At 42.0% G+C, this 24,209-nt stretch overlaps 1 protein-coding gene and 1 non-coding gene across 2 annotated transcripts in view; both read left to right on the top strand.

Annotated features, from left to right (window-relative positions):
• The window catches only part of LOC124715667 (clustered mitochondria protein homolog), a 382,421-nt gene that overhangs the window by 44,729 nt on the left and 313,483 nt on the right, over positions 1–24,209 (top strand). The gene's annotated exons all lie outside the window — the stretch shown is intronic.
• On the top strand, positions 20,068–20,139 carry Trnat-agu. Its single transcript has one exon. It is a non-coding gene; the product is annotated as a tRNA-Thr (tRNA).

The following is a 24,209-nucleotide window of genomic DNA, read 5'->3' as shown; positions in this document are numbered from 1 at the left end:
TTTTTGTTGTTTTTTTATGCAGTACTTCATCAAGAGTTATGGTCTGTCCTTACCGTCGACTGAAAATCTGTATATGCTGGGTGAGGTTCTCTCCTCGAGCGGTTCTAGGCGCTACAGTCTGGAACCGCGCGACCGCTACGGTCGCAGGTTCGAATCCTGCCTCGGACATGGATGTGTGTGATGTCCTTAGGTTAGTTAGGTTTAAGTATTTCTAAGTTCTAGGGGACTCATGACCTCAGAAGTTTAGCCCCATAGTGCTCAGAGCCATTTTTTTTTTTTTTTTGAGGTTCTCTACTGTAGCTCAAGCACAAAATTACATTTTACTTTGGTTACATTAGAAAGTTTCGCAACAACTTCGGACAGGGCAGCTTTCTCGTTTATACCTACTCTACGAGTCTTCAGTGAACTCGCCTGCAATGCAACAATCTCCCTTTGATCTAAAAGAAAGCAAGTCTTCTAAGGACTTTTACTTTGATGACATCTCTGGCATTACTTTGATGACAATCTCTGGAACGCGCATTAAATGATTCCTGCCAGTCCAGGGACGCGTATATCGGAATAGACGTTCAGGAAATTGATTCCAGTTGCTCCCAATATAAAGCCAGTGTTGATATCACTGTACGTAGTTAATTTTAGATAATACACACTTCTTACTTTTTCCTGCCACTCAAGTATGTGGGCGTGAGGGATCAATGGGATAACTAAGAGTATAGCCTACTACAGATGCGATCGAGGTTTCGCAGTGGTTATCGATTCATATTTGGTAAAAGCGGAGTTCAGACCTGTCCGACCACTCTTGTTTCGGTTATTCTTGACGTTACTAAATCGCACCAAGCAAATTTAGACACATTTCTTCCAATAAAGCAAAGATCCACATTCATGTCCATCCGAGCTAGAGCAACGTCTCTAATAGTATCTATATTGATAAGACGTTAAATTCTTTGAGTTCGATCCGCAGTGGTATGTAAAATTCTACGGGCAGAAAATCAGATTTCAACCAATGGCGGTGATCTACGTAAGAAAAAAAAATGCCAAGTCACCCCGCCACATCGTTACTTTTACAGGGTGAATATCCACAGGGAAACAAAATGCAAAATTTAGACCACACCAGAACAATTACTGATTTTGCTTTCTAATCGTTTTTGTTCAGTTTTTCGCATCTTGGATAGAATAAAAACTGCACTAACGACTGACTTCATACAGCATTGATTTATTTAAAAAAATCGGCGTATTAACACATGTTGTTGTTGTTGTTGTTGTTGTTGTTGTGGTCTTCAGTCCTGAGACTGGTTTGATGCAGCTCTCCATGCTACTCTATCCTGTGCAAGCTTCTTCATCTCCCAGTACTTACTGCAGCCTACATCCTTCTGAATCTGCTTAGTGTATTCATCTCTTGGTCTCCCTCTACGATTTTTACCCTCCACGCTGCCCTCCAGTACTAAATTGGTGATCCCTTGATGCCTCAGAACATGTCCTACCAACCGATCCCTTTTTCTAGTCAAGTTGTGCCACAAACTTCTCTACTCCCCAATCCCCTGCAACACCTCATTAGTTATGTGATCTACCAATCTAATCTTCAGCATTCTTCTGTAGCACCACATTTCGAAAGCTTCTATTCTCTTCTTGTCCAAACTATTTATCGTCCACGTTTCTCTTCCATACATGGCTACACTCCATACAAATACTTTCAGAAACGACTTCCTGACACTTAAATCAATACTCAATGTTAACAAATTTCTCTTCTTCAGAAACGCTTTCCTTGCCATTGCCAATCTACATTTTATATATCCTCTCTACTTCGACCATCATCGGTTATTTTGCTCCCCAAATAGCAAAACCCCTTTACTACTTTAAGTGTCTCATTTCCTAATCTAATTCCTTTAGCATCACCCGACTTAATTCGACTACATTCCATTATCCTTGTTTTGCTTTTGTTGATGTTCATCTTATATCCTCCTTTCAAGACACTGTCCATTCCATTGAACTGCTCTTCCAAGTCCTTTGCTGTCTCTGACAGAATTACAATGTTATCGGCGAACCTCAAAATTTTTATTTCTTCTCCATGGATTTTAATACCTACTCCGAATTTTTCTTGTGTTTCCTTTACTGCTTGCTCAATATACAGATTGAATAGCATCGGGGAGAGGCTACAACCCTGTCTCACTCCTTTCCCAACCACTGCTTCCCCTTCATGTTCCTCGACTGTTATAACTGCCATCTGCTTTCTGTACAAATTGTAAATAGCCTTTCGCTCCCTGTATTTTATCCCTGCCACCTTCAGAATTTGAAAGAGAGTATTCCAGTCAGCATTGTCAAAAGCTTTCTCTAAGTCTACATATGCTAGAAACGTAGGGTCAGTATTGCCTCACGTGTTCCAACATTTCTACGGAATCCAAACTGATCTTCCCCGAGGTCGGCTTCTACCAGTTTTTCCATTCGTCTGTAAAGAACTCGCGTTAATATTTTGCAGCTGTGACTTATTAAACTGATAGTTCGGTAATTTTCACATCTGTCAACACCTGCTTTCTTTGGGATTGGAATTATTATATTCTTCTTGAAGTCTGAGGGAATTTCGCCTGTCTCATACATCTTGCTCACCAGATGGTAGAGTTTTGTCAGGACTGGCTCTCCCAAGGCCATCAGTTGTTACAATGGATTGTTGTCTACTCCTGGGACCTTATTTAGACTCAGGTCTTCCAGTGCTCTGTCACTCTCTTCACGCAGTATCGTATCTCCCATTTCATCTTCATCTACATCTTCTTCCATTTCCATAATATTGTCCTCTAGTACATCGCCCTTGTATAGACCCTCTGTATGCTCCTTCCACCTTTCTGCTTTCCCTTCTTTGCTTAGAACTGGGTTTCCATCTGAGTTCTTGAATTCATGCAAGTGGTTCTCTTTTCTTCATAGGTCTCTTTAATTTTCCTGTAGGCAGTATCTATCTTACCCCTCGTCAGATAAGCCTTTACATCCTTACATTTGTCCTCTAGCCATCCCTGCTTAGCCATTTTGCACTTCCTGTCGATCTCATTTTTTAGACGTTTGTATTCATTTTTGCCTGCTTCACTTACTGCATTTTTGTATTTTCTCCTTTCATCAATGAAATTCAGTATCTCTTCTGTTACCCAAGGATTTCTATTAGCCCTTACTACTTAACATATATTAGTTCCATATTCTTGTTTAGTTTACGTGTTACGTGTGACTAAATACTGAGTGCATTCTGATGTTGTTCTATCACATTGCAGTCACGTTAGTCGTAACCTGGAAAGTATACTTTCGAAACGGAGTGAGTGAAAGGTATACCGGCATTTTATCGGTGAATCGACCTGCCGACATTACCCAACTGCCGTAATTCGACTGTAATTCAGACCACACTTTTCTTGCCGCTAAGAAATGTGGTGACAAAGGATATCACGTACTCTATACTGGGCCGTGACATATAGGACTAGACAGCTGAACCGGTTTGTGACGCGCTGTGCGCGCTTGGCCCAAGGATTTATTTACGTCGCATGTCCATTCTTGGGATGTATTACTTGTATTTCAGTCCTGTATTGCCAAGAAAGAAGTCGATCTTGAAATGTCGCTCAAAGCGGGGAGGGGAGGTGGAGGCCCAATGAGGCAAACGTTCGCAAAGTTTCTTAAAGTCACAAAGCAGTTTCGCAAGTCACATAAAGACGAATGTAAAAGATTGCAGATATTTCACAAATAATATTCAGAAGGAGCTCTGAGAAACAAACTACTGGATTTCTGTGGAGAACGTAACATTTCTGTTTTCTTGTTGTGAGTACCTCTGTTGCAGTGCAGTAGAGTTTGACACCCGGGATCAGCGTTCCAGAATTGGTTGCTGTTCATGGATAGATCTCGCCCACCATTCTACCATGTGGTAGGCAAACGACATTGATACTCTAACAGAGTGGAGCTGATGGCCTTGTGAACAGAAAATTCAGCTACGCCACTAGACGTTTGTTTTGTCGTCAGCCTGAAAAGAGGTTGAATTTCGTCGGGTGAAATCGTTGCTTCGCATTGAAACTACGACGAAATCCAAGGAATCATTTCTGCGATTTTAACAAATTGATGACGGAGTAAGTTAATGAACAGATATTTTTTCTTGAAGATATAATTAAAAAATTGTCATTGTAGCGAGTTATCAGTGTAACATCTCGCACATAAGACTGCTTCTCCTGGCCTTACTTAACATTGCAAACCGTAAAGATTGAACATTCCATTCTGAAATTCAGATGCCAATAATGAACAGATTTCACTGACATTTGAATATCTTTTACAGATAGGATACAATGTTTCACTATCTCTCTTTGCTAAGTGAAGTCGGTAATGTATTTGCCGAAATATGTTCGTATATACTTGGAAATATTTGCCGCATCTGATAAACAATAAATTTTAGTCAACAGATTTTCTTTATGCCATGACCATTTGAGAGAAATGAAAACAGTTGCTGCTGCATATCTTCAGGACAGAATTCCTATTTCTTTCTAGTAACTATATTCGTCGTAGTTAATACCGCTGTATTTCGAAATACGAAACCGGTAGCAAAACCACAAGAATAATTGTTGATACCAGCATCCGCCAATCTGCAGTAAAGTCTTCGTACAGGTAGAGGAATGGAAATAAGTAGCAGGTTGCTTAAGATGCTGTAGTTGAGGCATACGCATTTCACGGCACTGCTCGGGAGGCACATCGGAGTGTGTCTGTATGGGTATCACGTGTATATCAATGTTAAAACGTTTTAAATAACCGATGCAAAGCCGTTTGGAATCTCACTTAGGGAAATAATGAGTGACATGTGGGTAAGAAATGAAGTGTCAATGTACAGTTCATGATCATGAAATTATCTACGAAATACAGGGGTAAGTCAATAGTGCCACAATTACCTTAGACAGTAACGATGCAATACGCAGCTAACGGTGCTCCGGAAGTCCAAGCCGGCCGCTGTGGCAGAGCGGTTGTAGGCGCTTCAGTCCGGAACCGCGCGACCGCTACGGTCGCAGGTTCGAATCCTGCCTCGGGCATGGATGTGTGTGATGTCCTTGAGTTAGTGAGGTTTAAGTAGTTCTAAGTTCTAGGGGACTGATGACCTCAGATGTTAAATCCCATAGTGCTTAGAGCCATTTGAACCATTTTCCAGAAGTCCAAAACAAATGGTACGAATTTGTTCTGTTTGGAAGGAAGGAAGGAAGGAAGTAGGCGCGCATTACAATCTTGTCTGAAGCTCTCCTTTGTACCACCACAACCACAACGCCATTCGTAATGTCGTTGTCTCCTTAATCCCAAATCAGCAACATCAAATAACGACAAAAAACCATCATCTTGTACATACTAAATGCTGCCTACCTAGCCACATTAATCTTCTAGAGGCCTCTTAGGATATCATTTGTAGCACGGAAAATCGCCAGACTGAGTTATGTTCCGAGAAGTTTGTACAGGTCTCGGACTGCAGCTATGCCCAGTTATGGTAAAGTCTTCGAAGTAAACACTCAAAAACAAATTTACGGAATCCAGATACTGAGGGTTCCATTTATGCAAGTATCGATATATCTGATTGTCTATCCATAGGATGCGTAGGGGCCTGAAGATTGCATTATGGAAAACTGATTGTGAAAATAAAATAACTTCTCAAAACATACGGTTGCTTCGCGATTTTCCTTGGTAAATATTTGACCGTCCCTCATCCGCAATGGATCAACAGAGATTAATACATAATTTGTCGGTGGATACTATGATGTGCGGAATGTTTGTTTCGGTGACTGAACGAAGCATTTTCTCCCAGCTATTTTATGGAGAGGAGTTCCCATTTATTTTAATAAGCCACATCGCAACGTTTCTTATTCTGCTATACATTTATTAGTAGCGTAAGAATAATCATCCTTTATACTACTACAATATTTCTCTTTGGGGGGGGGGGGGGGGAAGGAGGAGGAGGAGGATAGGGGAGAGTCACGGTCTAACGTCTCAACGACATTGAGCTAGTTAGGCACGTGGCTCTAGCCTGTTTGGACGATAAAAATTCACACTGAGCTCTTTGATGTGACTCCCTGAAACTAAGAAAAAATCGCATGATGATAACCGTACAGCCTTTTTACTGGCTAGAAGGTACAGCATGTAGAACACTCGTTCCACCCGCCAGAAAATGTTCTCTTCACTTTTGTCATTAGAATCTATGAAGTAGACTGAGGCTTCCGACACGGCCATTTGCCGAACGTCGCTGCAGCCTGCGCGGAGCTGCCAGCAGCCAGTAAACACCGCCTGCGCGCACCCACCTGTTGCTCCCCACCGCCTTCCGATCGAAGCGACACTTCGGCGCCACACCACTTTGCGTGTATCGCCTCTCGGCTTCCGGTGAGTCTGCTGCGTGCACAACGCCACGAATGTATGGGAGGGGGAACCTCCCAAGTTCCTGCCTGCGAGTTACTCCAAAGTGGTGCACATAACAGGCGGACAGTGGCTGAGTACTCGTTGTCCAAGCGGTATTCTTCGTTACATTGTTGCTGTCCAACGAACAAGGCTGCGAACTGTGTATGAAAATGTTAGTGAATATGTTCTTATCTACACTTGAAGTGTCGTATCCTAAGAACACTAGCAATCACGAATTTGGAATTTGTTTCTGTAATCGACGGTACTGTGTGTAGCGAGGATACATTGACCCGAGATTGGTAAGTCATATACGCTTGGAATTGTGCAGTCTCTGTTCTTTTTGTGCTGTTCGCATAGATCTGGCGAGAAGTGGGAACCGACGGGTGTGAAATGGCAATGGTTGAAAACGCTAGTCAAAGATCGATTACCCAGTGTGCAGACTCGAATGTCGTGTAACTGCTGGTCGCGAAAGCTATTACTGTATACGAGCGGGTAAATATTACCACTGAAAAAAATTAAATCCGCAAACAAAAACTTTATTCATGGAATACAAAGAAAGTGGTGAAACCTGCTGAAGATCGACGAATGAAGGTTCAGTACGGTGATGCATGTTTGTCACAGCAACAAGTCTACGAATGGAGTAGGAAGTTCGCAGATGGTGTGACTTCAGCGGAAGATGCTCCTCGTCCAGGTCAGGCGCAACGAGTTGTGACTCCACAGAACATTGCAGCAGTTGAAGCCATATTGAAGGAAAACCGCCGAGTGACACTGAATGACACTGCAGCACGTTTACAGATTAGTCATAGGTCAGCACACCACATTGTGCATGATGTGCTCCAGTTTCACAAAGTGTCGGCAAGATGGGTACCACGGCAGCTGACTCCTGAAATGAGAGAACGATGTGTTGATGCTTGTGAAGAACTTCTTCGGCGCTTTGAACGAGAAGGTGATGTCTTCCTTGCAAGAATCGTTACTGGGGACGAAATCTGGGTTCACTGCCACCAACCGGAAACGAAGAGAGCGAGCAAAGAATGGCGCCATTCCTCATCACCAAAACCAAAGAAGTTTCGAACAGAACCATCAGCAGGGAAGGTTATGCTGACACTCTTTTGGGACGAAAAAGGCGTCATTTTGGAGCATTACATGCCTAGAGGAACCACTGTCACCACTGCATCATACACAGATCTCCTAAAAAATCATCTGCGGCCTGCAATCAAATCAAAGCGACGTGGATTGCTGTCAGCAGGTGTCGTTTTGCAATATGACAATGCAAGGCCCCACACTGCCCCGTACAACAGTTGCAACAATCACAGATCTACATTTTGAGTGTCTTCCTCATCCACCATACTCGCCAGACCTTGCCCCAAGTGATCTGAATATGTTTGGACCACTCAGACGTAATGGGAGGAAAGTACTTCCTTTCTGATGAAGAGGTACACCACGCGGTGCATGAGTGGTTGCGTGGACTACCAAAAGAATTTTTTTCTAAAGGAATGTATGCACTTTGTAAGCGCTGGAGGACTTGAATTGAGTGTGGAGGAGATTATGTTGAAAAGTGATACAGCCTTGTGCCACTTCTGCACAATAAATATTTTTAAAAAATATTTAAGGTTTTAATTTGACTGACCGTTGTATCTTGTGTTATAGTTGCGATACTCATACACGGCTTACTTTTCTTGGAAAAAAGTATAACGAAAAACTATGATATTCCTGCCTGAAAATAATGGATTAAGATACGCTTGACTGAGCACGTAAAGATCTTAAGTAGGGTATGTTTTGATATACTTTCCAAATGTGGAAAGTGAAGATAATATGAATTTACATACAAGTACACTAGGGTCGTGATTGACCGGTTCTGGAAATTTTTATAGTTCTCGACGAGACTTTAGTCTCTGTTTTTAGTTGGAAAACGTAAAGTTGTACTGTGATTCGGATTCCACGTGAAACTGAATATTCCCCTGCAACAGGCCGAGTGAGCCGATTCTCATTTCAGAGGAAGGCAAGGCTTCAAGAACAATTGTCTGAAGTAAGTTGTGGAACCGATTCAATTACTTTTTAGTGCGCCGCCTTCATGACCGTCTTCTTCTGCGTCAACACTTTAACGAACGACATCTTAAGTAGTGTCGTTGCCCAGCACAGCAAAGACTAATACTTAAATCAGGCAGGCTGTTAGAGAAAAAAGATATCTGATCTGCCCGAGACTACTAAAGGACGCGTATTAATCTTGATATCGTGTGCCTCAGACCTCCGTGACGAAAACTAAACATGTTTAGTTTCGCAGTTGCCTACTTCCTAAATTGTGTTTGTGGGTAGAGGAGACTCAATGTCTCCAGTAGACTCGTTATTTACAGGAAATCTGAAACTCAGTAAAGGACTGGAGTTTTGTCTCTCAAAGTTCTTCACATTTGAAATGGTGATGCTGATTATCAGGAAATTCGTTCGAAACGTCCTCGGTTTCATTATTTTGAGAGCACTCTCCTGGTGTGGTTTACTTGTAAAATGTTTTTTAAAGGTTTCGATTGCTTCTCATTAACTCTTTCTCTGCTCTTCTGGCAGAAACATTTCGAGGAAAAAGCTCTAGACTACTCCGTATCGTAGCAGAATGCCTTTTTTTTAAATGCCTGAGAACTTTACCGAGTGAGACTGCACAGTGTTAACACCGTAATGTGTGGAGCAGCGCGGTTAAAATTTCGGTCCGGTCATTGATTTATTTCCCGTAGTTTCGTTAAATCGTCAGCCGTGTATACGGGTAGTTCCTCTTTATTAAAATACCACCCTTCATATCCTCCTTCCTCCTTAGCGAACAGAGCTAGGTCACAGTCTCAAATGATACTTCGACGATGAGTTTGATTGTAACCTGTCTTCCTTTGACACTTTCATGCATCCTACTTGCGTGTATAGGGAGCTTGTAATTAGAACGGTATTTTCTTAATCGTAGCGGGGATGACGGTTCTCTATCGGTGAGTGAAGATATGGGGAATCTTTGTCCTTAATCTACTTGGAGACGGCCGGTCGTTCAGTTATAGGATCTATGCATATTGGCCTTTGAAGTTAGTAGACCATACAGACAAGAAATTTTGAAAGAAAGTTTTATTTTCCAAAATATAGGAAAATAATGGTTTGGAACATTTCTGGTCTATCCTCCATGTAAGGTACAATATCTAGCAGTTTAGTTTGTTTTTACTACTTCTTTGCTAGTTGTCCAGTGGCACACAGACTACGTAAATACTCATTTACTCATGTGGTATGGAGCGTTTTGAAACAGTTTTTGTCCTTATTCACACACAAATGAAACAATATTGGACACCTACTTATATGGGGAGATCGAGAGCGATGCTGATTTCTATAAGCAATGATAGCTACATCTTTTGTCCAGTGTATGAAGTGTGAAGTTCATTTGTGCGTGAATAACGTCAGAAACTGTTTCAAAATGTTCTATAACGCATGAGTAAAGGAGTATTGATGTAGATCATGTGCCACTGGACAGCGTAAGTGGTAGTTATGTAGTGCAGTAAAGTAGTAGTAAAAAATAGACTGCTGGATACTGAACGTTACATGCATGGTGGGCCAGAAATGTGCCAAACTAACTTGTTTCTTATACTTTGGAAAAAAAAGCTATGTTTTCAGAATTGATTGTAAACATGGTCCAGCAACTTCAAAAGCCAATACATATACCTTTCTCACTAGAGAAAAAATATGCAGGAAGTACTTAAGTTTTCCGATTTGGTTCATATCGACCGCTCTGCAGTAAGGAATCAAGAGAAAAACTAGGCGGATTGGTCACATCTTCACTAACGCACACTCCACTCCATTCTTGTCTCAGCACTGCACTAAGCTGTCTTTCGCTAATGGACTATTCACCTACTACGCATTTTTCTTTCGAGAATGTGAAGGAATTTAATCTCGTCAAGTTACGTATGCAAAAGTCTTCGTCATTGGGTGACTGCTGTGATAAAGCCAAGGTCGATAGAAACTTAACTGACTTAACGGTCGTAGATAAGACTGTAGTGTCTAACGCTGCAGAATGTCGCTAGTTGTCAGCTAATGGAGAACACTACATCCCGACGGGCCATTACGACATTTATACCGCTGTTAAACCGTTAAATCTGCCCAACGATGTTGTGGCGCTCGTCTTTCACTCTGGCTTTAACAACTGCCTAAGAAGAGGGCATACTTAATTGTGTGCCGTCTTTGGGAGCAAAGACAACACACGCGTAGAAAACAAATCTAGTGTATTCGGTAATTCTTGTTGGTAGTGTGGATGAAAATATACAGCAATTACATTTTCTCCTTAGGTTCGTCTTATGTTAGATATAATATAACCATGGTAAAGCATGTGTATAGAATTTGTACACCAGAGCCACACGTGCTTAGATTTCATAAATCACAAGCTGGCCATTTACAGATTGTAAATGACTCCTTGATTTTTTAAGAGAAGTTGTCTTTAGCGTTAAAATGAGTTTTCAGTCAGGAACAAATTTAATGTGCTTACCAAATTTTTTCTTGTCTGCTTGAAAAATTATCTCCATGAGTAAATTTTTATAGCTGTGTACTTCTTTCTTTCCAAAAGATAGATTCAGTTGTGAACAGAAAAGTTACTTTCTTCCAATGATGTATATATTTGCCCCACTGACACTATCGAATTGAGACGGTTCAGTGTATCTCATCAGATAATGTGGATGTTATTTTTCTTAAAAGTTTAAATAGTGGTATCCACATGTATTGTACTTTGGAAGTTCAACATTCTGAAAATGGAAGCGATTTCTCATTTGGATGCTCCAGATCCAGACCATTCGGAACATTCTGTTCTCACTTTATTTCCGTGAAAGCGCCATAGATTTAATTGCTTTTGAGTGTTATAATTTTAGTCCTAACTACTATGGTCTGTAAGCGAAGGCTACTGCGGCCGTTGTCACCATCAATAAAATTCTTCAGAATATGTGACCCCATTATCAGTTCGTAAAATTCTCCAACGTTTCGGCCGGTGTCAGCTCAACATTATGAGGGAGGCTATTTGCAACAGAGACCGAAACGTTGGAGAATTTTACGCATTGGCAATGCTGTCACATACTATATTCCTGCCTTTATTCCGCTACAAAAATTCGCAAAGTGTAACAATTTATCCCTATAACGATATACCCGATCCATTTAAAATTGAGTATAAAGAGAAATGTAAGACTCGGAAAAGATGGTAGATCGGAACCGAAACGTGTCTTCGTAACAGATAGTATCATTTGTGTTTTACAGAAGGCAACGCTATAAAACCCAAAATTCTATGTAACAACGAATTACAACAAAGGTTTCAGCACACATCAGGATGAAAGTAATGTTAATTACTTGATTGTGCAATGGACACCTTTCATAAGTGAAATATACGAAGTCTGTTGAATGATTGACGTTCTTTGTCTCACACTTAGCAACTACCGTCATAAACAGTAGCTGGACAGAGAGATTCACATTACATATATTCCATCGCAAATTTTCATTAATATATACCACTGAAAAATAAAACTGCTTCTCGTCGCCTCAGTCAAAATTGCTCGTGCGTGAAAGGAGAGGGGGAGGGGGGGAGGAGGTGTAGGTTGGATATTAGATGCACAGGGTCTCTGATCTGCGACTGAAAGTCCGCCCCCTTAATGTACACCGATTTACGTTACAACAAGGTTGAATCATCACTTTATCTAAATAAAGCGGGACAGGGATCAGTCCTTCGTACAGAGGTTAAGGGCCATCACAGACCCGGCAGCTGACTATCTTGTGTGTCTGAAGACACAAACAGTCGAAATCCACTTTTACGACAGCTGTCATTACATCAACAATAATGAATAGCGAAGCAGCTGTTATAATGCGTATGATATTATTCCATCTTTGTGGGTTGGTATGTAATGAGGTGGTGCAGCACATTAGACACTGGATCGACATTGTGGAGGTCCGGACTAGCTGCACATCCTGGAACACAGTGTGTTGCGTTAATGTATCACAATGAGTTAAAAATTTCAAAACCAGGTTTCTCAACAAGTTACAGTACTGCTCTCACATATTATTAATACTCATAACTTTCTGCCGGGCTATTGAAACTACTGCGGTTTATTTCCGGAAATCTATGGTTTCTTATTGCCATTAGAGTGTCTGAAAAAGAGGAGCGTAGTGGTATGATAATATAATGGACCGTAATATGTATGTGTCGTGTGACAGGGGTCTCCCGTCGGGTAGACCGTTCGCTGGGTGCAAGTCTTTCAGATTTGACGCCACTTCGGCGACTTGCGCGTCGATGGGGATGAAATGATGATGATTGGGACAACACAACACCCAGTCCCTGAGCGGAGAAAAATCTCCGACCCAGCTGGGAATCGAACCCGGGCCCTTAGGATTGACCTGTCGCGCTTACCACTCAGCTACCGGGGGCGGACATGGACTGCAGTGAACCTTTGGCAGAAGTATACGGGAAATTGTCTGTTTGCACAACGTATTTCCACTGGGTGTGCCACATCCACATCGCGTTACGGGACAGTATATTGCTATTTTATTCTTTTCGAGGCCCCTCAGATTGCTACAGTTGACACAGTATGTCGACAGACGAAAATATTAAAACCATCAGCCATACACATCGGAGGTGGTAGTTGCTCTATTTACCGATTTTTTTTTTTTTTTGTTATTTCAAACTACTTACCAAATATAGTTTCCCGCGTTTAGGAAGTCGTCACAACTTGTGTTCAGTGGGAAGCTGCAGAAGATTGTACACTTTGGTTCATCGTGTAGTTTGTACTATATTATTTGTCTAACCCGTGTACTTATAGAGTGAGTGAGCTGCTCCTACACATATTTTATGCAACTTGGAATTCTATAACCGGCCTTCAAAAACCACGTGCGAGATTTTCACATTCTCTCGATCGCTACTGACAAATTACTATTCCTTCAGAAAAAATGAATGGGATCTCTTTGTAGGACATTTAACGTAGTTAATTTTGTACAGGAATCGTTTTCGCTGGAGGTCAGTTTTTGAGTTAATCTCGAAAAACGTGCAAAACTTACCTCCCTACGCACCTCTACCCCGTTCACATCCCTCTCCAGTCGGAATTTCTACTCGTAATTCGTGGCACTCCCTCCTCCCTCCTACCACTGTACAAAGATTTCAGACTATGCGACGTATTCCGATATTTAACCTTTCTGGTCGCTGTTGATTGGGTTGTTACGCCAACTGCATAATCGACTATATTTTAACATTATCAATTTAAACGTGCCCCTGAAGGTAATGAAAGAAAAATGACTTTGCTAAACGTTACACTAAAACTGATTACGTTGACAGTTCGATCCAGACTTACAAGCACAGTTTTTTCGTAGTCAGAAGTCCTGACGAATACAGCAACGTAATTGTTTATTTGATTCGGTTAAAAGTCACAAAATCAATAGGTAAAATTTACACAAACGGCAGTTTTATAGTTTGTAAGTGTTCAGCTATGCCGGTGGCAAAATAAGAGCATTCAGTGAAGACCAAAAAAGTTCGAACGCGGGGAAATAATTCGCGCAGTCGCAGGATTTTTGGAAATTATAAATTTGTGGTAAGTTCCTATGGGACAAAACTGCTGAGATCGTCTGTCGCTTGGCTTTCACACCACTTAATCTAACTTTAACTTACGCCAAGGACAAAACAAGCACACGCACATGCCCGAAGAAGGACTCAAACATCTGACGAGGGGAGCCGCGCGAACCGTGGCAAGGCGCCTAAGACCTCGCGATTACCCCACGCGGCCGCAGGATTTTTACAGTGGTAGGAGGGAGTGCCATGAACGACATACGAGTAATTTCGAACGGTGGAGGCTGTGTGTGGGAGTGGAGAGTGCAAAGGTCAGTTTCGTACGTTTTGCTTGAATAACACGAAAATTACGGCTTTTAGCGATACCATATTCCAACTCAAAATTACATTAATTTTTCTACAAAAATGTCCTGTTCATTTTTTCTGCAGGACTAATAGTTTGCATGTAGCGAGCGAAAGAATACGAAAATATCGTGCGTGGTTTTTGAAACCCAGATACAGAACTGCCTGTTGCGTAATGATATTGCTAGGAACAGCTGAATCATCCTGTAATTAAGATACTATTATCTATGTTGCAGCAGTAAGTAGTATGGCCGTTTGCAGGAGTAAGTTTACACATCGTGGCTCAGATGAAAGGTCAAAGTATATTTTACAGGAGTATCTCATTGCTGAAGCCATTCCCTACAACTGCGGCGTCTCCATTAATACTTGTCCGTAGCGACTGCCTGTTACTAAAATGTTGCGCACTTTATATTATTCGTACATTGCAGTGCCTGACAGTCTACATACGGTATGAAATGATGAGGCTGGGGTTTGCAGCTTGATATATCGGACGGGGTAAAATGGCAATAAGGTAAGGGGAAGAACTTAGTATGGGGTGCATTTTGAAGTGTAGCAGCTGTCATTGTCTTAGCGAAGGTGATAATAGTAGATTCTACCATGAGGGAGTGCGACCGAAAGGCAAGTGGACTGACATCATCCGAGCATGGACTGTCTGAGACTGTTGTGAGTAAACGAGAATGCGACCCTTTCGAGGCGCGGCTGATGACGTCGGCAGAGCGGCGGAGTGCGTGAGGGAACCTTTCAATTAATTACTCATACAGCATGAATAATGCAAAGCGACGAAGCGGAGCGTAATCTGAGATAAAGCCGTAGCTGCTGAACAGTGCCTACTGACGGTTGGGTTGTGACGCAACGACCAGAAACGATGAGGAACTAAATCGCTGGACTCGAATGAGGGAATTGCATAGTCAGTACACTGACTTTGCTTTTAGTGGCCGCAAATGAATTCAACAGGTTCTTCATAAATAAATACGCCGCTAGTTGCTTGTTGTGATGTATCTGATTCCTCCACATGGACTGTACTAACACCAGCATTCTAAATTTATTATTATTAGTATTATTGTGAAAGTAGTTGGTAAACTGAAGAGTGTTTCAGTTCGCTGCAGGCCACGCTCTTAAGAGTTGGAGATTCACTAAAAAGCGCTATGTCCGTTGCTGTATTTTTGCTCAACTTAACTCTAGAACAGTAAACGGGGAAAATGTTACATTACTGCAAAAGCCGCCCGGGGTGGCCGAGCGGTTGTAGGCGCTACAGTCTGGAACCACGCGACCGCTACGGTCGCAGGTTGGAATCCTGCCTCGGGCATGGATGGGTGTGATGTCCTTAGGTTAGTTAGGTTTAAGTAGTTCTAAGTTCTAGGGGACTGATGACCTTAGAAGTTAAGTCGCATAGTTCTCAGAGCCATTTGAGCCATTTGCTACAAAATATCGTAAAGTTTACTATTCCGCACTTTATTCAAAGAACTTCATAATTTACAGGTTTTGCGTTAGTTAGTTGCAGTTATTAGATGCCCAGTAATGTTACATAACGAATTAAGTTAAAAATTGTCCATTTTTATATCCTACTGTAATCGTAGATTTTACGAGGGTTTAACAATCTAGGTTAAAACGTGCGGTAACATAACTTCCGGAAATAAAGGACCAGCGATTAACAAAGAATTCAGTATTGCCAATTAGTCTTCACATACAGGAGAGTACACCTAATCAAGCATTTTATTTACGTTTTCGTTAATGTTAATACATTTCTGAATACAATAGCCGTCCTATGAAATAACAGGCTTAATTGATGACGTTACTCACAGGCCAGGAAATATAATCATGAGATAAGAATATTTCGTTTCATTTGTTAAACTGTAAGTAAATGTTTGGGCACGCCACTGAGAATGTGAAAAAGGTTATAACTTTCATGTGTAATTACTGAAGGTGTTTAAAATCCGTCTTTTCAACTACTATTAAAATAACTATACAGTAATTGTACAGAAACTGCGGAAACCATAGCCGGACTAATACGGAATCCTTGTGTGCAGTTTTCTAGCCATTAAAAATGCGAGAAGCTTAATAGCAGACGTAATTTACTACATAATGAAGTACCAAAGAGCGTGGCGCAACAAGTAAATCAGTGAATCGACTGGCTGGAGTATTGCCACAAATGAATTGCTATGAACAAAATCGCCCACAGTCTTTGTTTTCCGTTATGATTTTTTTAAGAGGCTTCGGTGTTTCATATGTTTGAGACGCCAGATTCAAATGTGTGTGTTTTGACCCCAAGATGAGCCTAGGTTTTTTTTCTGACAGTTAACGTGACTCATTTCATCAGTGGTCAGTGATTGTGAAAGAAGTGTGTGTGTGTGTGTGTGTGTGTGTGTGTGTGTGTGTGTGTGTGTGTGTTCCCGTCATGTGTACGTGCGTGAAGTGACTACAGTAGTGTTCAAAGTTTGCAGCAGGTTTCTCAGCATGCGGAAGATAAAAATATAAGTAACCGTAAATAAAGGAATAAAGACAACGGAGCATGCTAATAAAGTTCCTCTCTACTCACAATAATGGAGCAGCTATATTGTCGTGCATAGTAATAATTGCTATTGCGTAAGCTATTGCTCGCCGGGGAAATAACAGCCCGTACGGTGGCCTGCATCCTTATCGCTGCTTCGAAAGAGACGCAAGAGCTGCTGCTAGCAGCATGCCACTGCTTCTGTCCTTGTTTTGTCAGTGTCTCGTTATCGTCACGGCGACTACGTAAGACCTCCCGTTGCCGTTTCTGCTTCCGCGCAACCGCAGAAGCAGGCACTGCTCTCAAGCGCTCCCGACTGTCGTTTCCGCTGAACTCTCAAGGGCTCTTCGGAATGCCACTCTCTCGTACGTTTGAAGTGCCGCCGAGTTTCGACTGCTGTCAGCTTCAGGCGACAAGCTGATGTGAGACTCTGGTTTCTTGGACTGGTTCTGGGAAGAATCGAGCCTTTACAGCAGGATGCAGCTCGACTGGTAACACCGAATCTATTGTAACTCGTAAAACGTCAGCAAATAAAAATACGGAAACCCAGTTAATGGAGTCTTACGAGTTTTAAGCTTACTGCTTGCGCACTTCAGCGTTGCTTTTAAGGCAGAGCTGTTTGAACTCCGTGGGTTGTCTTTCCGTGCCGTTTTCTTTGGTCAGGGGTTCTTGTCCGGCATGGTATGAAGGAAAGCTTTAGTGAAAACTTAAAAGGGGTGCAGGCAGGTTAATACGGCATGCAATGTGGCGGTGGTGCGTCCTCGAGAGAGCATTGCTCCAAAATAGCACTTGTCTGTAAGAAGTGTGACATTGTCACAAAGAAAAGTACACCGATCCAGTGTTTAATTGCAGAATTTGTATGCCTTTCATCGCAATTAATGTTTCAAATGTTTTTTTCTGTTTGCCAGTTTAGATGAGCTACGACAGTCAGATCGTTCTGCACTAATAATTTGCCTGGGTTCCAGTTGCTGCCCGATAAACAGTTTTAACCCGTCAGAAAGCTCACAATCCCCAGCGTGATGTTTCTGCCAATTTTAGAACATTAGTAAGGAACATTTTTACAGCATGTTCTCATCAACGTGTACCTTAGGTATGCGTTTATACTCCCACACATCCAGTAACCTGCCACATCCAAATTATAACTAAAGTATTACCAAAGGGGTTGGTTACTGACCACAACTATTAGCAGCGACGACGACGACCACCACCACCACCACTTGTCATTCTCTGATGATGGACAAGGGGCGCCTCTAGACCCTTCCAATCATTTGTCATTCACACGCATCCATGTTATTACTGCATTTTTTCTTATGTCTTTGGAGGAGGAGGAGGATATTGATGTTTAACGTCCCGTCGACAACGAGGTCATTAGAGACGAAGCACAAGCTCGGATTAGGGAAGGATGGGGAAGGAAGTCGGCCGTGCCCTTTCAAAGGAACCATCCCGGCATTTGCCTGGAGTGATCTAGGGAAATCACGGAAAACCTAAAGCAGGACGGCCGGTCTTATGTCTTGAAATCTGCCATTCACGTGGCTGCACGTTTAGCTGCCCACCTCGTTTCGTTTTCATTTGTCATACATACGTTCTCTACTCCAAGCTATTGTTTGATCTATTTCATCCCTTTCTGTATCTCTTACTAAATTTACACATGCATGTTTCTATTGCTCTATGCACAACCATCAGTTTTTGAACGCTTTTCGCAATGGTATTGCATATCTTGGGGATACTAGCAACTTAGATAACACAAACCGTCTGTAAATATTCTTTTTAAGATGTACCAGCAATTTACTTTTGAAAATCCTATTTAGTTTTACCAAAATTTCTCCAAAGCATTTTTATCCTCTTTATTTATTTATTTATTTATTTTTGTCTATCTATTCATCTCGCATAACAACAAAAACTCATATAAAGCTTCAAATACTTGTTTCTAAATATGTATAATTGTTTTTTTGATGTGTTGATCTTGCGTTATTTTACACTTATCATGTTTTTAGGCCTGTTTCAATCTCTCTCTGTTACTTTTCCTTGCACCAGGGGAAACAGTATACTATCATCAGAAAACCAAGATATGCTCCACTAACACGTGTTCGTGTTCTATTTTCCAAGTTTAAGCATCTGAATGCTTCCTCTAGGGCGGAAGCTTTGATGGTGCGGAATATTCTTTCTTGATTCTGTTTTCAATTTTGAATTTCTCACTGCCCAGTTGAAGTCCGACAGAAATTACAATATTGCCATATGTACTCTTCTGTATGCTAACATGTTTCGAATCAGTTACATGTTTCTCGAAGGCTGAGATTTGTTGAAATTGTCAGGACCTTATCAGCTGGTATGTGCAAAACTGCTATTTTACAAACGACTTTAGATTCTAACAACCCACCGATTTGTGATTACTTATGAACAGGCACTCTTTTTAACGTAGTGTCTTTGACGCTGACAGGAAGATAACGAACGAGTGCGGAGAGGCTTTCGTAATTAGGGGTCGAGTCAAGATAGGAATGTCTTACAATGTAAATACCGCACTTTCACTGCGGTTCTGTGTGCAGTTTGAAGAGAATGGGTCTTCGTGTATTTCGCTTTGAATTTCTAGACGTTTGGCAGACCAGCATACAGAATAATCCTTGCACGAAAAACATGTAAGGTGTCGTAAGCCCTGACGACGAATTATTTCTATCAAATAGTGCTCCAGTTCCGTAAAAATACAGTGGTATTAGAAATGTTTCGTCAAATTAGATTTCGTACAAAATTGCGACATAGGACGCTTTTATTGCGTATAAGATCGTCACAACCGCACTTTGCACCTCCTGTGGCGCAGTCTGTTCTTAATTTCCAATGGCCTCGTCTTGGACTAGAAGTTAAACTCTAATCTTCCTTCTTTTCTTCCTTACCAATACGTCGGGAGACGATTTCGGGTAAGAATGACAAATACAAGAGGAAGATGGGCGGGTATATATTAAAGTGACTTAAAACAATACTTCAGTGTTACTTCTCAATGAAGTTAGGAAAGTTGGCGGTGCTGTCGTCTTGTCGGATTTTGGCCTGTCGGCTGGTCGGTAGTTGCGTCATCTTCTGCCTATGATGTCGTCGTTCGACAACATTGCAGGGGCGTGTGCTCAGCACACTGCTCTCCTGGCCATTTGTGCAGACTGGAATCTCTAGGTGAGTCACTAGTAACAGAATCATATCGCTCCGTATTAATGACATGTGCATAGTACTCGCAAAAACGTAGAAAAATTACAGATGTGGTTAATACCAAGTGGGCTGAGCCGTGAATGGTAATTTGGATTGAGGAGGGAGGTAAGCTAGGGTGGTCCGTGTTGTTATGCAAACCCACTGTGCCAGTGTGGCGTAGTGGTTAGCGCATCTGCCTAGTGAGCAAGAGACCAGGGTTCGAATCCCGGCCTTGGTACGAATTTTCACTCATCACTTCAGTCTGGATAGACTTCTGAGACTTGAAAAGGCCTCTGAACCATATAGTTTCATTTAAAAAAGGAGAAAGTCACTGATTAAGCACCTTATAAATGTCGTCAGGATGACTGTCCAGAGCTGGACTGGAAAGACGCGCGATATCTGCTCATGTGATAACCAACGCATGGGATGCTCCGTCTCAGGTGACATGAAAGTAATGTTTTCACATGCTACCGTGTGAAGGGTGCTCAACGAGTACCCCAAATCGTGGAATATCGCTGCGCCTGACCCAGCTGCTATGGACAACGTCATATTGGCAGTGAAAAATGGTCGACTGTTGCGGATTGTAATAGCGGATGGACGGGACACAGTATGGAAAATTGTTCACTAATCCATTGTTGGACGACTACCACCAGTAAGCAGATATACCATTCGCGACTATGGAAGGATAAACTCTCACGAGGCAATGTATCCAGCCTGCGAACAGAACACCGTTCAGATTGGCATCTGACAGGTTTGCCATTGTCTCTCTAGCGAATCGTACAGTACTTACTGTATATGTGCGCCAGTTTGTTTCCCTACAGAGCCCTCCATCTTCAAAGACAATGCAACACGCTCTCGCTCCGGATTTGCCACAATTGCTTCAGGAAAATTCCACGGACATAGTGCCTGTCGTGCAATTCCAGCAGACCACATTGCCACACTTACGGATTCAGAACGCTTCATTCTGCAGTCCCACCCTTCACTGAATCTTTCCTGCCCACCTTGCTGGACTATCATTCCTGGCAGATGTGATACAGCTTAGCAATAGAGCAGTGCTTTTTTTCAGGTCGAATCTACTTTAAAACGGAAATGAAAATCATGAGATATTAAAATATTGTGTGATGGGCGGTGAATCGAATACTGTTTTAGCTACGCCAGATACCCTTTCCTCTCCGTTACTCCCAGTGATATCACTCCGGCAAAGCACGCGGGACACGATCCGTCGCCCGAATAGTAATTCCACTCTGTCACGGAAATTCGTTGTGATTTATTTTCTCATTGTCTTGCAAACAACGTGATAAGCTGCGAAACTCTGAAAGAACTATTTTAGTTAAGAGAGAACTTGGGGCACTAATAGTATAATAATAGTGTACAAAAATTGTGTTTGTCCTACTAGCTTTCCCGAGTTATTTGCTTGGTGAATATCTGTTATGTAGAGGGAACTGATATCGCACGCACAACATTCAGATAATTACGAGATTTCAGCCAAGGACAGGCTGTACTTGAAAATAAACCCAGCTCTTACAAGCTACACGATAAGATGTGATTGGTTGACGGTATCGTGGCTGCCACATTTACTGATGCTTATGTAAGAGTTTATCTAGCCAAAGCAATGAGTATCAGGAGCTTACGTTGCATGTGTGTGTCCCTATGGTCTAGGGCAGGGCTTCCCAACGTGTGGTCCGCGGACCCCTTATGGGTCCGCCGACTCTTTCTAGGGGGTCCGCGGCCACCTTTCACCAAATCGTGTAAAATAATGAGTAAAATTATTGAATAAAGATGTGAAAATCAAATTCATCACTTTTTTTTGTGTGTGTGGAAAACATGTTTACTTTTACTTCAGGTCGTATTCCCAAGCAGCCTTTGCGGTTATTAAGCGAGAACGCATACACAGTTTAGTGCCGGAGAATGCGGCTTCTCTGATCGACTGTTTCGCGGCAATACGGGGGGCCGTTTGTGCGCCGGCTCCCGGCGCTAGATGCGCTGAAACCTTTTACGCATGCGCGGAGCGAGCTTTGTCGACCAATCAGCGAACAGTTTGGGCGTGACGTTGATTGCTCTTGGAGGAAGGCAGCTCCAACGTGTGAAATGTCAGTTACAAAGTAATTTTAATCAGGCTATAGCGTGTTGAAAAAAAGAGATTAAATCCACTAGCAAGTGTCTGGATACAGTGGAAATTCAAATTGGAGCGTTAATTTAAAGTTGTTTTCATTTATCTCTAAACCAAAGACTATTCGTACTTTGGGGGGGGGGGGGGGGGGGGGGGATCATTTGGAACATAGCACTTGCATTAAGAAGCTTTCAGTTCCCATGGATTTCGCTCTGAAAGTTAAAGTTACTGTGCTCTTGACTGATTAGGGGTCCGCCAGCTGAAAAGGTTGGGAAGTCCTGGTCTAGGGCATCCCAATTGCAACTTCCTCTACGAGTACTGTGCTGTGGTTCAGACACTGAACTCGCATGCTCTGTTCTTCCTTGTTCTTTTATGGCTGTTACGCTGCACATCACTGCCCATCCTTTTCATAAGATCAAATGTATTAGAGCAGATTGATTCAGGTGCCGCCTTTCCTTTGACGTAATACCTCGAATTTCTTTGACACTGGCTCGAATCCGGTATTTCTATGGTATAGCCATCTCGAAGAAAAAGCTCGATCCCATCAGCAGATAGTATGGCGTTTACCCTGGAGACATAAAGCCTCTATTACACAACCAACGAGCAATTGACTATTTGGACCGCAGCTAGATACATCATCATACTTTTAAAATGGCCATTATATTCGCTATGTCTCAGAAAGGGTGTGACGTCACGTTATCCTGTTGAAATTCTAACCATGGTTTAAACGATTGTTTAGTCATACTGGCGGGTTAAAATATTGACTGTTTTCTGTAGAAAAAACAATAGATACTAGATATCGGGTATATAGACAATGATTTCGAAATGAAATACTGGATAAATACAGTGACGGTTAACTGCACATTTGCAGACTGTTGATACTTTTATTGCCAACTAGTGGGGTCTTACAGGGTCTGCTGTTCTATATTCCTACAGCTTACGCAAATCCCCTGTCTTCGATATTTTGGAAGGACTGTAGTCTGTCATCCTTGTACTAGCCAAGGCACAGAGTTTCACTTGGTGTGAAAGATGTATAAGACAGGTGACGTACCCTCAGACTTCAAGAAGAATGCAGGAATTCCATTTCCAAAGAAAACTGATGCTGACAGATGTGAATATCCCTGTACTGTCAGTTTGATAAATCAGGCAAACCTACGTCTATAGCATTTTTAGACTTACAGAAAGCTTTCGACAATGTTGAATGCAATACACTCCTTCAAATTATGATGGTAGCAGAGGCAAAATACAAGGAGCGAAAGGCATAAATGACACCAAACAAAAATTTAGAGGAGGAGTTAACGTTCAGACAGAAAAAATAAAAAGTTAGCGATTTGTCCGTGTACTGTAATTCTCTTGAGAGACAGCAAAGGACTTGGAAGAGCAGCTGAGCGGAATGGATAGTGCCTCAAAAGGAAGATATAAGACGCACATCAAGAAAAGCAAAACAAGGTCAGTAGCATTTAATGGAATTAAATCGGCCAATTTTGAGGGAATTTGATGGGGAAATGACACTTAGTGATAGATGAGTTTTGTTGTTTGGGCAAGCTGATGATGGCCGAAGCAAAGAGAATATAAATTGCAGACTGGCAGTGGCAAGGAAAGAGTTTCTGAAGAAAAGAAATTTAACATCGAATATAGACTCAGGTGTTAGGAAGTCTGTTTCGAAGATATTCGTTTGGAGTGCAACCTTGTACGGATGTAAAACGTGGACGATAAGCAGTTCAGACAAGAAGAGAATAAAAGCTTTTGGAATGTGGCGCTAAAGCAGAATGCTGAAGAGTAGATGGGTATGTTGTGTAACTAATGTGCTACCGAGTCGAACTGAAGAGAAAAAAAATTATTGCACAAATTCACTAAAAGAAGTGATAGGATACCTTTGGGACATCGAGGAATCATCAGTTTAGTACTGGAGGGAAGTGTGTGTGGTTACACTGGGTTGGGAAGGTGTGAACAGGACAGTGTCGTACAAGCTGTATCTTTGGACTGGATACCACAAAATAATCTCATAAATAGAGAATGGTCGTCGAAAAAAGGGGGTGGAGGGAAGGGTCGTCGTCGCGGTCCCAGTTATGAGTTATCCGTGTGGTGTTAGAATATGCTTATTGGCTCCGAGAGGACTGCTTCGAGGCGCAGGCATCCAGCTTCGAACGCTGAACGCAGGAGAGGTACGCAAAGGACGGTCGCGTATCTGATTGTCT

This window comes from Schistocerca piceifrons, chromosome 1, assembly GCF_021461385.2.
Source record: "Schistocerca piceifrons isolate TAMUIC-IGC-003096 chromosome 1, iqSchPice1.1, whole genome shotgun sequence".
Classification (NCBI taxonomy): domain Eukaryota; kingdom Metazoa; phylum Arthropoda; class Insecta; order Orthoptera; family Acrididae; genus Schistocerca; species Schistocerca piceifrons.
This window is presented reverse-complemented; position numbering and strand designations above follow the sequence as displayed.